This window comes from Manis javanica, chromosome 1 (assembly GCF_040802235.1).
Source record: "Manis javanica isolate MJ-LG chromosome 1, MJ_LKY, whole genome shotgun sequence".
Lineage (NCBI taxonomy): Eukaryota > Metazoa > Chordata > Mammalia > Pholidota > Manidae > Manis > Manis javanica.
The window spans coordinates 5,506,686-5,522,055 of record NC_133156.1 but is presented as its reverse complement, the minus strand read 5'-3'; the positions used below and the strand labels follow the sequence as shown (position 1 = coordinate 5,522,055).

General features: G+C 43.6%; 1 long non-coding RNA gene across 1 annotated transcript; it reads right to left on the bottom strand.

The window, feature by feature from the left end:
• Positions 1-1,159: 1,159 nt before the first annotated feature.
• LOC140846197 (uncharacterized) lies at positions 1,160-12,143 on the bottom strand. Its single transcript, XR_012125140.1, has 4 exons — positions 11,605-12,143; positions 3,371-3,492; positions 3,160-3,298; positions 1,160-2,753 (listed from the first exon to the last, which is right to left on the bottom strand). It is a non-coding gene; the product is annotated as an uncharacterized lncRNA (long non-coding RNA).
• Between the last annotated feature and the right edge of the window lie 3,227 nt (positions 12,144-15,370).

The window sequence follows — 15,370 nt, the reverse complement described above, 5'->3', positions numbered from 1 at the left end:
AGGTGGAGGTCATAGAGCCAATAATGGCAGAGCTAGAATTCAAGTGTACATGTGTCTAATTCCACAACGTGAGTTCTTACTATTTAAGTTTCTTTGCAACACATCTGATAGAACAATATTCACTGGGTCATCAACATATTAATTCAACATATTATATGTGATGGGGAAAACAAGAACCAGGGACCTGCCTTTAAGAAGGACATTCCGATGTGGTGAGGGAGACAGGCTCATGAACTAGTAATAAAAACTATAAAGAGAAAATGAAATACATTCCATGGTAGTACAGCAGGCTCTGTATACTCAGAGGAAAGGGAAATTCCTTCTCAAGAGGGAAAGCAGGGCAGACACTGCCATCATCTCCTAGCATGCTTTCCCTGGGGCCCAGGTGCAGCTCCGGAATCCATTCCAACCGGGACACTGCCACAGACCACTGGAGCTGCCGGTGAGAGCGGCAGTGCGCATGCCTGGGTCTCAGGGGTGGCGGAAGGACAGCCTGGAAGCCACCTCGTTTTCATCAGCCTTTCTAGTGCCGATCATCACAGACGTCTCCTAACTGCCTTCGTCTCGCTTCTCTGCAGCCAGGACAGTTTGAAGTGTTTTCAATCTTCTCACCTCACTGGCTGTCATGTGGGCTCTGAGCTGCGAAGGCCCCAAGTCAGTACATGGCGCTGGGAAGGCCTCCTGAGGCTGCCCTGTGGGAGCGGGACATCCAGGAGGCCTGCCACTTCCAGCTTTACCCAAAGCGCAGAGGGAGGGAAGGAACTGCATCTTTGACCTCAGAGAGCCCAAGTGTGCAGAGCAAAGGCAGAAACATCATGGGTGGCCGTTCAGGGCACACCGGCCTGAGTCCCCAAACTTGGGGTCTGGTGCACAGGTCTGCCCTGCCTCCCTCCCTCCCTGCATGAGCTTCCTAAGTCTCTTCCTGTCTCTGGCCTTGATGTCCTCACTGGTGAAACAGAACATCTGGCTGTGGTTCCCTGCAGTGCCAGCATTTTCTGATGACTCTCAGCTGCTGAGGATGAGTAGTAGCGAAGCTGGGCTGTGACCAGACAGGAGTCTATCTGAGGAGCTGACTGCAATAATGGCTCCTGTGCCTTCACTACTGCGTCTGAAAATACTACAGAGAATGCACCCTCCAGGGTAGGACCTTACTGTGTGAAGAAGAAGGCAGAAAAAACCCAATGATTTAGTCTATTGTACAGACAAGAAAACTGAACAGCACAAAACATAGAAAACAAAACTATGATTCAAGATTAGGCAAAGTGTGGGCTGTGCAAGGATCTGAGGAGAGGGGAAAATGAAAATGTGACAAAGGCATAAGCAGATGAATATGCAGGTGCATTTAGTTAATTGTTTACATTATCTACCATCCAACAGTGGCTGGTCAGGCTCAGATGTTACCCAGAGGAGCTAGATAATGTTCACTGCAGTAGTTTAATACAGATAGTAAAAGCCATCATTTACGGAGCATTTACTAAGCATCTACATTCGTAAGTATATGCATTTATTTCATCAATCCCCATGATCCCATGAAGAGGGTACTAGTATCTCCATTCACAGATTAAGATACTGAGGTTAAAGACATGGCAGATCTGAGAATCAAAACTAGGTCGATCTGAACTTCATCTCCATGCTTGGAGCTATCCTGCCTTCAAAAAGGCAAACACAGGCAACCTGATTTGGCTCTTTACACCCACTAACCTCTGATGAGGAGCATTTCACTGGGGCAATTTGCCCTCATTCCAAGTCCTTCAGGACCCCACTCAGACCCCATGGCTCTGCGAGGGCCCAGTCAGAATCGGCCCTTCCCGCTCGGGACTCCCAAACCTCTGAGCTTCTACTTCCATGAACACACTTAGCTTGCACTCCCTCTGCTCTGCACCCAGAACAAGTTGCTTAGACTTTCATTATGGCACCTAACATCTTGCATTAATGCTATCCATGCGTGGATTTGTCTCCTGTCCATCCAGTGAGCCTGTCCTTTATGAACAGGAGCTGTATCTCGGGGATCTTTCTGTGCACCTGGCACTTACTAGTGCTTTGGGAACAGATGCTTTCTAAGTGAGGCTGCTGCATGCAGCTGGACGCTCTGCTCTGTCTGCTCTCTCGCCTGCCATGTACTCCTGGTATGCTTTCCCTGTGCCCATTCCCTGGTAAGGGGCATTGAGCAATGCCAGGAAGGGTCAGGGGCTCAAGTGTGGACTAACTCTCAGATGACTGAGGAGGTGGGGCAACAGCCCTTTTCTTATGCCACTCTTGTTCCTGTGGTCCTCTCTCCTCCAATGCAGGCCTGTCTATTTTCCCGCCATTGGAGTGCACTTTAGGGAGAGAATAGCTTGTGCCGTTCTCTGACTTAGGAGTTTGTGGCTTCTTTCTCTCTGGGAAAGAGAGGCTGTGATCCCTATGAAAAAGTCTTTAGCAATCATTTCTCAGGGGAGAGAGGGAAAGCTGGGACACTTAGGTTCACGTATCTGTGTTCTCTCCTGGCTGGACGTACAAGTGGTTATGAGCACGGGGCTTGAGGGTAGACAAGCTGGGTTCACTTACCTGCTCTGTCCCTTGGGCAAGGTAATTAGTAACTCTTTAATAAGCCTTTGCTTCTTCATCTATATTACAGAAATAATATTAGCACCATCCAGCGGGACTGCTCTGAGAATTCAATGCATTTAATATGTTCTTAGCACATTCCTCACTACATTGTCTGCTGCTATAGTTGCTTACTTGTGGTCTTGTTGTTTTGTAAACAGCATCATCTGGCCATGAAGAAAGACAAGAGCAATGTGTGGCTGAAAATTTTACCTCTGCAGTTAGTAGGAAATGCGAAATCACATGTAGCTTCTAGTGAGAACCTAAGAATAGCTGTACTTAGATTTCTGCTTAAAAATAACTTGCATGTGTTTAGGCTTTCAGAAATGAAGGTGCTTTAGAGAGCATCTTTATCAATTGTGCCATTTTAAAGAAAACCGAAGCTCAAAGAAGCGAAATGATGTCTCCAAAGTCAATCAGCCAAACTGGGGCTCAAAGTCAGGTCTTCTGATCTCAGTCCAGTGTGTCTCCCTTGAGCTACTGCCCTTTTCTTGGATTCAAGCACTGTGAACCCATTATCCTTCCCACCAGTCCCCGTGGTAACCTAAGAATCATCTGAAGATGTTGCTTTACCTGGTCTGGAGAAAATGACGTTGACACGTCTTGCTACACAGACATTGCTGAGATGAGTTGATTTCTTTATGCAGACAAATTTCCACTCCACTTGAACCCTCCCTGGGTGTCACTCATACATGAGGTAATTTTGCTGAAACTAATGTGCCAGGGTCTATGTTAGCACTGAGGGTTAGGGGCCTCGTCCTTGTGTCCAAATGCTACCACTTACCTCAAATGCTGATGAGAATTGTGCTGGCATTCTGGCGTGAGCTCCAGCAGTACAAAACACAAGGAAAATCGGCTCTCCGTGCCATTCTCCACACTGAGAGGGCAGAGTCAGCCCTACCACAGCTGATAAAGATGAAATGAAATGAGATCTTAGGTGGTAAACACCCAAGGTGCAACTGTGGGCAAGAGACCCTCACCCCAGTCTACCAGGGAGCACTTACTCATGGAGCATGCTGGACCATCACTGTGCCCTAAATATGTGCCTAGGTATGCCTTGTACGTCCCCCCTCAGGACTTTTGTTCATGCTGCTTCTTCTGCTCTCTTCAATTATTAAAAATTCTGCAGGGTTTTGTATCACTTAAAAAGTATTTTATACCTACCATTTTGCTGAGTGGTCATAACAACCCAATGAGGCAAGTTATTGCTGTTATTTCACATATAAGAAACTGGCAGGTCCAGGGCATGAAGAGACTTGTGCAGGCTTCAGAGCTCATCTATGGTATCTGGTCTTCTCCACTCTCCATTCTCCAGGTTCAGTGACTTTCCATATGTGAGAGTCTGTGGAGCCTCCAGACTGATGTGGACGTGGGCACCTGATCTCCTAGGTTTGAATCCTGGCATTTGCTACTTGCTTGTGATACGAGTTTAAGCCTGTTACTTATACAGTATATGCCTCAGTTTCTTCATATGCAGAATGGAAATAATCATAGTCTCAATCTCAAAAGACTGAGAGGAGTAGATGAGCTGTTATGCAAAGTGCTTAGAACAATGGCTGGCATAAAATAACTGCTCAGTAAATGTTGATGTAGAAACTGCACTGTGTCCTGTTTGAATTCTCCCTGCCAAGGCTTATCTACAATTCTGGGAAGCATTAGTCTGACTTTTGTAAATAGATGCAATTTCTGCCTCTTTCAGGCCCTATAATCATTTGTACTTAGCTAACAGTGCACAGTGTGCTCTGATGTGCCCTGGTGGTATCTGCAAACTTGTTTTTCTTGTCCTGCTCTCCTCTGTCTGTGAGTGCTGTGGTATGAGAAGGAGAGCTCTGATAGCAGCATCTCCCCTGCAGCGCCCAGTATGGTGCTTGAAGTCAGAGAGGAAGGCAGTTGGCAAATGCTGGTGACACTGAACCCAGTGAGCCAAGAATTTCGGCTCCCATTAATTCCTAGAATATTAGGGCTGGGAAGGCTCCTTCGAGATCATCTCATCCGACATTGATGCTGGGTAATTGGAAAGGAGTCTGCTCCAAAACTGGATACTGTGTCAAGGCAGAAGTTGGCATGGAAACCAGATCTCATCTTTACCAGCAGCCATGGTCTCCACCCAGAGCACTGGGCTATGTGTGTCTCCATGGAGTGGAGGAGAAAATATCCACGTACTGGAAGTAGAGAATGGCTGAGACAAGTGAGATCACAGAGCGAGTTTCAGCACCAGCACTGCTCAAGGAATAGAGAAGTGTGAGGGTTGAATATCAGAAGCCTTCCAGGGGTGACAGGCATAAATAAATTGCACAGCCAGCAAGGGAGTTTCTCTGAATGGACCTGGTATTTCTCGGCTGTATGAATGGATCAGGAGATCTGCAAAGGAGAAGCTTCTGGGTCTTGAATGTATTTAATGCAAACCTTTAAATTGTTCTCTTCTTCTTTCCACTAAACATGTCATCTAAACTGGAGTCCTCATATGCTGAACTCCAGAACAACTTTTTCATGATGGAGTTGGTACACAGAAGATATTAAGATACATGTCCCTGTATATGGAGGCCATTTCTTACCATTTTTGATGTGGTTATCTAATCGGGAAGGGATGAGAAAAGGTAAAGTCCTTATCAGCCTGTGCCCAGAGACTTTTCTCTACAGGCTACTATCAGGTTCTTTTCCCCCTGTTGAGGTTTCAGATAATATTTAAAATTTAAAATGAATCGAGATAATTCTGTACTGGTGAGTGTGACTTGGCCAGAGAAATGTTTTGATTCCTGGCACAGTCAGGTCTTGTCTTCCAAAGGAAGGTCATGCAAACAAGCCTCCAGGTGATAAGCTCCCCCATCATCTCTGATGAAAATGTCTTGGGGGAGCAGGATCAGTGAGAAGCTGGTTTCTGATGCTGAGGGTGGGGCTTTAGAGGAGCTCAATAGCAGGCATGGCTCTGGGCCGGGGGCCTGCTGAGGTGCATGTCCTCATGGCCTGCTTCTTCAGATGATGGCAGCCAAGGCTGCTTTATCCACAAAGTGAGGCTCTGAAAATGGGGGCATGTTGGCTGTTCCAGTCATGTCAGTGAGAGACGATCATTCAGAGCACAGCCTTTCCTGGGAGAAGTGTCCGGATGACAAACAGCTCTGCCGAGGGACTTTGGGGCAGTCATCTCCCTTGGATCTCTATTTCCAATACATGAGTCATTTAAAAAAAGTTCATGTTGAGGATGAAAAGTGCTTGTAACAGCTAAATGTGATGGTGAGACAGGGCGAAGTGAAAAAGTAATGAACTACTGTTGCCTGACTTGATGGTACCTACTTGTTTCCTTTTGATTATTAGGAACTATTTGATATTGTTATGATTATTTCAATCTATACATTGACTTAATAAATATACTGAGGAAATGACATTTAATTAGTATTCAAAGATCTCATCCTCTATCATACTGACTCCATAAACCATGAGGGAAACAGACTGGCACTAACTTACAATCATCTTTGCCGTGAAGAGCTACATTCTTAATCTCCCTATTATCAACTTGCAAACTACTCCACAGATGAAACATTAGGTGTGTTGAATGTATACTTTTGGGTGGAATTTCTAAATTTAAGTTTCCCCTGGGCATGATGGAGCTGATTTGACACATATGGATCCCATTACTTGCAAACAATGCCATTTTCTGTGGCATTGATGGCACTCTCCATGTTGAAGGAAGTAACAGAGGTAAATAATGAAAACTCATCTACCCTACAAATTTTGAAGTTTAGGAGGTTAATAAGATTGATTATTTATTGTGGTTTATCAGTTATATGTAATCAATATCTTCACATTTTGAAGAGAACTTTATTCCCTTTCTCACTGAATGCTCCATCAGCTCATAACATCCTGAGCTGTCACTTACTACATCCTAATAACATATAATCTAAGTGACTTGAAGTCAGACACAATCTTACACAAATGTGAAACAGCTCTGCAGGTCTGTTGCTCTGTGTTCTAAGTCCTGGAGGCAGCACTCTGTAGTGCAGGGTCAGCAAATGCATGGCACATATACTTTCCTATTCTGTACCCAAGGCAGACATCACTAACTGATCATGGCATCCTTTCCAATTTAGCCCACTTGAGGCCTCAGAGTCCATATCATTAGCATTCCTGGAAGCCACTACCAATTTATCAGAATTGACAGGCTTGATAAACACTATTTTCTGCCCTAGACTTTGGGGCTAAAAGCAAGGCCTTCAGAATGGGACTGACCTGAACTCAAATCCTAACACTACCCCTTACTTGCTGTGGGACCTGGAATACAGAATACAAGTTCCCTACATCCAGTTTTGCCCCCCTTTAAAATGACCAGTTCCTCTCACCCTTCATATTTCTAAATGTAGGCATTTCCTTCTCTGAGAAAACTTTATTTACATTAGGCCTCTGAAAATACCCTGAACTTGATCTATAGCCCTTCTCACTGAAACAGTAATAGGCTTGTTTCTTCTGATTTTTCCTCATTGCTGTGTGAGCTTCTTGAGGGCAGTTATATATTCAGAGCCCAGGAAAGGAGTTGGTATAGTGAATAGCTAAAAATAGCACCATTAATACATAAAAACCATTTACAACAGCACTAAGAATATGATAAATGTTCAGTAACCATTAGTCATTTTCATATTTGTTGTTCCCTAACTTCAAGGTTCAGAGAAGAAAGCTTACCACAGAGGTGATTTTTACATATGTATGGTTTAATTTTGCATTACTCTAACTCTTTGGCTGACAAGGGTACCAAAGGTATGTACACTTTCTGAATCTCGGGAGAGTTATATTTCTGGAAAGAAGGCCATATATTCTTTTTCAAACCAGTAAAACCTAACATGGGCATTATACAAAACAGGCCTATTTGAGCATATTTTGGGCCACACCTACCATGGCCGTTAAGACTGGTATCTACCAGTCCAACCTTTGCTGACACCAGTCTTTCAGGGATTAGACTAGATACTACTCTCCCTTGTTACTGGAGTTCTGCCATTCTCTTTGAGGCACATGTAAGTGGGTTGAAGGCAGATTGAACTCAAGGTCTCAGTAAGGCACATGCAGAAGGAAACTGGGGTCAAGGCTTCACAGTAAACAAGAAGCCTCGTCCTGGACATCTGGGAAAATTTAGCCAGAGAAACAAGTGAGTTGTCTGATCTCATCTCAGCCCTAGCGACAGGCCTTAGCAACAACTCCCAGCCGCTTGCATGTATTTACTCAGTTTTTGTGCTCATAAACCCTAGACATTGCAGCCCTAAAGGCATTCTCCCCTGGAGCACCTGCTGATTAGCGAGAGTCTCTTTCTTTCCTTTTCATGCCTTTTTAAAAGTTTTGCTGGTTGCTCTGTACTCTTGTCTGCTGGCTTCATTCTACATCGCCTCCGAGACATGATCTTGGGAAGAACAGTAGTAGCTCCTCCACCAGTAACATCTGAGTACCCGTGGCCGCAGGTTAGCCTAGGAGGTCTGACCTGGGATAATCACTTATGGCTCAGAATTCCCTTGTTAAAGGGCAGATTTTGGGGCCAATCCCAAACATTTCTGACCAAGTAAGGGGTCTGGCTTGAGAATTTGCATTTCTAACATATTCTCAGATGATGCTCATGCTGCTGGTCCTGAACCATTCTTTTAGAGCCACTGACCAATGGGATAAAGGAGCACTGTTGCCTAGAGTAGTAACAGTAAGTTCTATTTATCAGTTTACAGGCTGGTGATGCTTTCTGAATCCTGTAAGCTGTATTTGCAACCATTCCTCATTAAAACCAAGGAAATTTAATGTAAGTGTTAACTACAGGTACTGAAGGATGAAAAAACAACGCTTCTAAATTTTGCTGATGGAGTTTGCAATTTGCTCTTTTTCTCAGTTGACAACTAGTAAAACGACTTGATATATTAATATCTCACTGCTAATATCATACTTTTGAAGGATACTTTATATTCTTCTAGAGTGCTTTCATCCATATTATCACATTTGATTCATATAATAACACAGGCAGGAATTAGCTTCTGGTTTTTGAATGACAAGACAGAGTAAATGAGGACTTAGAATCTTCCATTCTCTTTCCATGACACCACAGTTTTGGACAGAAATGTCAGTTGTGCCTCTGAACTCTCTTCATGTACAAAACCTTAATTTACCTCAGACTGATACAGATACTTTGAGCTAGAAAGTATCATAAAGAGATTTACAAATCAGAAGTTTCTTAGGGACACAGTTTGGGGATACAGTTTCCACTGAGTGGCTCAGGAAAGTTTCGGACTCTTTTCTAAAACAATATAGGTGTATAAATATATGACACAATTTATACAAGGTTTCAGGTTGTGCACAGACCTTTCAAAGTACTGTGCTGTAAAGGGCTGTAGAACATAGATAAGACAAGTAGTGATTGTACAGTGTCTTACTATGCTCATGGACAGTGACGGCAATGGGGTATCTGGGGGCATCTTCGTGATGGGGGAGTTTAGTAAACATAATGTTACTCATGTGATTGTATATTAACGACACAAAGACAGATAAGACAGAATGAAAGAAAGATAGATAGATAGATAGACGGACAGAAAGATAGATAGATGAATGAATGAATGCATGAATGAATAAATAAATACATGAAGAAAGGGGAAGGAAGGAAGGAAGGAAGGGAGGGAGGGAGGGAGGGAGGGAGGAAGGGAGGGAAGAAAGCAGCCCAGTTTAAAAAAGACAAGTGCACCCCTATGTTTATCACAGCATTATTCACAATAACCAATCTACAATTATATGAGCTTCATTATGGTTACTACATGCCCCAGATCAAGTCCCCCCCACAGACCCCATTACAGTCACCATCCATCAGGATATTAAGATGCTATAGAATCACTACTTGAACTCTCTGTACTATACTGACTTCCCGGTGGGACCTCCCCACACATGTGAGCTAATTGTAATGCCCCCTTTCCACCGTTCTTCCTCCCTTGCCAAGCAGACTCCTAGTCCCTTACCCTTTGGTAAACTGGTGATGGGGGGAGTCTACTAAACATGATGTTACTCATGTAGCTGTAGACTAATGATAAATAAATAAAGAATAAATAAGTAAGAAAATAAATGAATACATACATACATAAAAAATAACTAAGAGAATGCAGCAGACCAGTTTATAAAAGACACGTGCAATCCTATGTTTAACACAGCACTATTTACAAAAGCCAAGCTAAGTGTCCATCAGAAGATGAGCAGTGGAACATTATTCGGCCATTTGAAGAAAAGAAATCCTACCATTTCCAACAACATGGATGGAGCTAGAGGGTATTATGCTCAGTGAAATAAACCAAGTGGAAAAAGACAAGTATCAAATAATTTCACTAAACTCTGGAGAAGGAGAACCAAGAGAAACTGAATGAACAAAACAGGACCAGATTCACAGAACCCAAGAATGGACTAACAGTTACCAAAGGGAAAGGGACTGGGGTGGATAGTTGGGAATGGAGGGATAAGGGGACAGAGAAATAAAGTGTGCATTACAATTAGCATGTACAATGTGGGAGGGGGTCACACAGAGGGCTGTACAACACATAGAAGACAAGTAGGGATTCTAAAGTATCTTACTATGCTCATGGACAGTGAGAGCAATGGGGAATATGTGGGCATCTTGTTGATGGGGGGAGTCTAGTAAACATAATGTTACTCATGTAGTTATAAAATAATGATAAAAAATAAATAACAAATAAGTAAGAAAATACATACATACATACATACATACATACAGAAATAAATAAAAGAATGCAGCAGCCCAGTTTTAAAAAGACATGTGCACCCCTATGCTTATCACAGCACTATTCACAATAGCCAAGCTAAGTGTCCATCAGAAGATGAACAGTGCATTATTCAGCCATAACCAAAGGAAAAATCCTACCATTTACAACAACATGGACGGAGCTAGAGGGTAATATGCATAGTGAAATAAGCCAGGCAGAGAAAGACAAATATCAAATGATTTCACTAACCTCTGGAGAAGGAGAACCAGGAGAAACTGACTGAGCAAAACAGCACCAGATTCACAGAAACCAAGAATGGATTAACAGTTACCAAAGGGAAAGGGAATGGGGTGGATAGTTGGGACTGGGAGGGATAAGTGGGGGAGGGAAGAATGTGTGCATTACAATTAGCATGTATTATGTGGAAGGGGGCACAAGGATGGCTGTACAACAGAGATGTTGTACAAATCAACTGGTAACATGGACTAAAAGTTACCAGTAGGGATTCTACACTGTCTTACTATGCTCATGGACAGTGAATGTAATGGGGTATCTGGGGGCATCTTGTTGATGGGGGGAGTTTAGTAAACTACATGTTACTCATGTAGTTGTAGACTAATGATAAATAAATAAATAACAAATAAATAAGTAACTAAGTAAAAACATATATATATATATATATATATACACACAGAAATAAATAATAGAATACAGCAGCCAAGTTGAAAAAACACAGGTGCACCCCTATGTTTATCACAGCACTATTCACAATAGCCAAGGTAAGTGTCCATCAGAAGATGAACAGTGGAATATTATTCAGCCAGATGAAGAAAACAAATCCTACCATTTACAACAAGATGGATGGAGCTAGAGGGTATTGTCTTCAGTGAAATAAGCCACACAGAGAAAGAAAAGTGTCAAATGATTTCACTTACCTGTGGAATATCAGAAAAAAGAAAAAGAGTGAAGGAACAAGACAGTAGTAGCCTCACCGAACCCAAGCATGGACTCACGGTTACAAAACGGAATGTGACTGAGGAGGATGGGTTGGAAGGGAGGGAAGAGAGGGAAAATGGGGGCATTACGAGTGGCACACATAATGTGGGTGGGTGGCAGGCATGGGCAAGGCAGTATAACACAGTGAAGATCAGTAGCGCTTCTACAGCATGTTCCTGGGCTGATGGACATTGACTCCTACGGCCTATGAGGTGGGGACTTAGTAATGGGGGTAGTCTAGTAACCATCATGTTGCTCATGGAACTGTTTAGTACTGACACCAAAACAAAAAGAAACACAACAGTACCTTGGCTCTGGATTCCATTTTCCCTGATGCTGTCAAGTTGTTCAGTGTCCACCTCACCAGAATCCCAGCTGCTCCTCTAAGCATACCCATTCTTTCTCTAGGACAGAGGCACCACTGTGACATCATGGAATTTCCAGGCAACAGTGCTGCTCTTGCAAACTCCACCCCCATGGCGGGCACTGCCCAGCCGTGGGGAGCTGCATCACAAGATGAACAGTGGAATATTATTCACCATATATATAATGATTTCACTCATCATTGGAGTATCAGAACAAGGAAAAAACTGAAGGAGAAAACAGCAGCAGTCTCACAAAACCCAAGAATGGACTAAAAGTTACCAAAGGGAAATAGACTGGGGTGGATGGGTGGGAATGGAGGGATCAGGGTGGGGGGAAATCAATGGGCACATTAAAATTAGCAAATATAATGTGGGAGGGGGGCATGGGGAGGGCTGTCCAACACAGAGAAGACAAGTAGTGATTCTACAGAATCTTACTATGCTCATGAACAGTGAGTGCTCACATGATCTGGATAAGCTTTAGATAAATACCCCCAGAACTGTGGCGCTGATCCAACAGGAGTTGGAACTCCCAACTCTTGAGGTTTGCCCAGCACTAAGTAATTATCCTGGGAAATATTTACTGTTTATCTTCCTTCAAATTTTAATGACAGAGATTCCACTGCACCCATTGTGATTCAAGGCACAGGCAGAAGCTCCCCTAGACTCTCCCTAATAAACCTAATACTGCACAGAGTAGTGCTTAGATTTTGGTAAGTCTGAAAAGTCATTTCCTCATGTTCACCCCATCACCTGCATTCCAGCTTTTGTGTGAAGAACAAGAAGTGCTTCTGAATCTGTTCTTTAAAAAAATAAACAAAAATTACTGTTCTATGTGGTTACAGGTTCTATGAATTACCTTTGTTTTAAGACCTTTTATTTTGGTCTTTGCTCTTCTAGGAATGCAGTCTGTTCTCTTCAAGAGATATGTTCACCTGCAGCACACACTCCCTAGGTCCCAGGAGTACTGTGTAGTATTTATATATCCATGATGCCAAATCAAAGCCAAACTGTCTCTTCAAGATCACCCTAAAGACTATGACCTCGGGGTGGGAGAGGAGAAAGTATGACAGTCAAGAGATGTCTCTGGGCCTCAGTTTCCCTATGAGTAAAGGATTGGGGTTGGGCTACACAAACCCAAATGTTTCTTGCCTCTCTAACAGTCTCTGGACCAGCCTGTGTCAAACATCCACTAACTGTTTCCATGAGAGAACCAGTTCACTATTTCAGCAGCAGCAGAAGGTGCTGGTGGTCAGGAAGGGTATGCTTCTGGAGCACTGTCTGTTTACCTCTCCATCAAGGACACCCAGCAGTGACGGGCTAACCAAGAGGCAGGCAGGCTACATCTCCCATGGAAAACTCAGCCCAAGGAAAGGCTATACTTGTCTCTTCCTGTGAAATTGCACAATGAAATCCTCCTCCTCTCCCTGCTCCCGGACAGCCCAGGATGTCAGCTGATTGGCACTGGGCACTTTTTTTCAGCTGCTCCATCCAGACCTTCACAGGCAAGTAGAGCAGGGTAAGGATTTGACTGTCCCAAGAATCTGACATCCACTCATGGGCAGGGCTGAAGCACCCACCTCTTGAGTGGGGCGTTAGGGACCTTTGGAGAGTCACTCCTCTGCCAATACTTGTCCATACTTACTGTCACATCATTGCTTTTCTTTTGTTAATTTATAAGTAGACTCAAAATAAATGCTTGATAGATTTGCTATGAAACAACACTGTTGCTTAGATTTTAGCGTCTGAAGTTTATGAAAAACATCTTCCCCTCTAGGATGTAGCTGCTTGCTCCCTAATGAGACAGGGACCATGGGCTTACACAGAGTAGGGTGAGGTCCTCTGGGAAAAGCAGGGCGGAATATTTACAGTCAGAGCAATGTAACAACGGGCAAAGAAGTCCCCATTGAAACTCTGTGCTAAGCATTATGCAAAGTCAAGGCCACACTAATTCTCTAGGGTAAAGATACAGACATCTTCAGTGAGACCAGTTAAAGGTCAAAAGGCCAGGAACAACTTGGCCTGGAATGTTTGAGTGTTCTGCAAGGGTATCAGCATAACCCGTGACCCCATTGTCAGCTTGGCAATCAGAATATGACCCAGGCCACCTTGAGGACAGGGCAGGTGATTCAAGTCCATACCCCTAAGTTTTTCATGTTCTCAAAAAATCCTCAACTGCCTATAAAACCCCCTAGACAACGCACCACTACGGGCTCTCTTGTCCCCTCCTGGCATGAGCCGTAAGCTCTATTCTCTCACTTTATTTCTAAATAAAAGCCTGTACCTTGCTCTCCTACCGTGAGTGTTTGTGAAGCTCATTCTTCGGCTTTGTGAACAAGAACTCTGGCATCACTAAGGCATATAATGCCAAAACCAAGCTTCCCAGGAAGTGAATCATTCCACACATAACACTCTTGGCCTAAAATCAGGATCCTGAGATTATTCTGGTCCAAGCATTGTCTCATCAACATGCTGTATAGCCTTGAATATAACTCTTCACCTTTCTGAACTCCAGCAGAATCATCTATCAAATCGTTATGACTCAACTACTAACATTCATGGAGTGTCTACTTAAAAGACACTAATATGCATGATGAAGTTACAGAAAGAAGATCATAGCATGACCTTTGCCTTCAACTGAGGGTAAGACAAATATTGGTGATGGTGGCACAAAATCCAATGAGAAAAGTGCCACAAGAAATTACAGTTTGGGTCAGTGTGGAAAATGAGAGGGTGTCTTGAGGAAGTTAGTATGTAAGCATGGATGAAAGGTGACAGAGTTTTGGAACAGACATGAAGAGTGAAATGAATATTTCAGGGAAAAGAAATAAACAAAGATCTGAAACACAAGATGGCAGCTGGCTGACATGGGTGGTTTGTCTTGGATAGAGGAGGGAGTGCTAGGAGAGGAAGAATGAAAGTTGAAGACTGGAGAGGGAGCATTGAAGCCTTACTCTAGAAAGCATTTATTTTATCAAAGGTGCTGATAACTCATTCTGGCAATGGGGAGCCAGTAGATGCTTTGGAGTAAGGGAGTGACCTGATCAAAGCTGTGCTTTAGCGATCTGAATCTGGCAACTGTGGAGGATATGAATGAAGGGTGGAGAAAGGCTAGAGGCAAGAACCAGGCAGGAGGCCACTGCATTACCTCTCCAGGCTGCTAAAACAAGGCACTGATTTAAGGCAGTACACAGCTCACATGCTTGTGAGAAAAGAGAAAAGAAAGAAAATAGGTGGAAGAGCAATTTAAATTCTTTACTTGGATAAGATCAGGCTGTGGAGAACTGGGAAGGATATGAGATCTTGTAAGATCACAGTTTGGCCTGCTGTAATTTCACAGATGCTGACAGAGGACATGGACTCCTGGGTCTGAGACAAAGGACTCAAAGCATAGCAGGCAGCATGGGCTTCATGCTTGCCTCGGTTCCCTTTGCCCTGCAAGTCTTATAGGGCAATGCAGAGGGGTGCCCAGGGAGATGCAACCAGCACAGTGTGTTTGTGATACAGAAAAGGAGCCCCAAACTTAGGAAACCTCCAGAGCATTGTAAGGGGGTACTAGCAAACCTGCCCAATCTTTGCCCCAGAGTGAGATGTTATCTTCATTTTCCTGGTCAGGCAAGAAATCTTCCCTCTGCCCCAGAGGGGGATGCTACTGCTGTCTTCCAAGGCTATCGGCTACATAAACATCCTTGAAAAGACAGTCCTGAA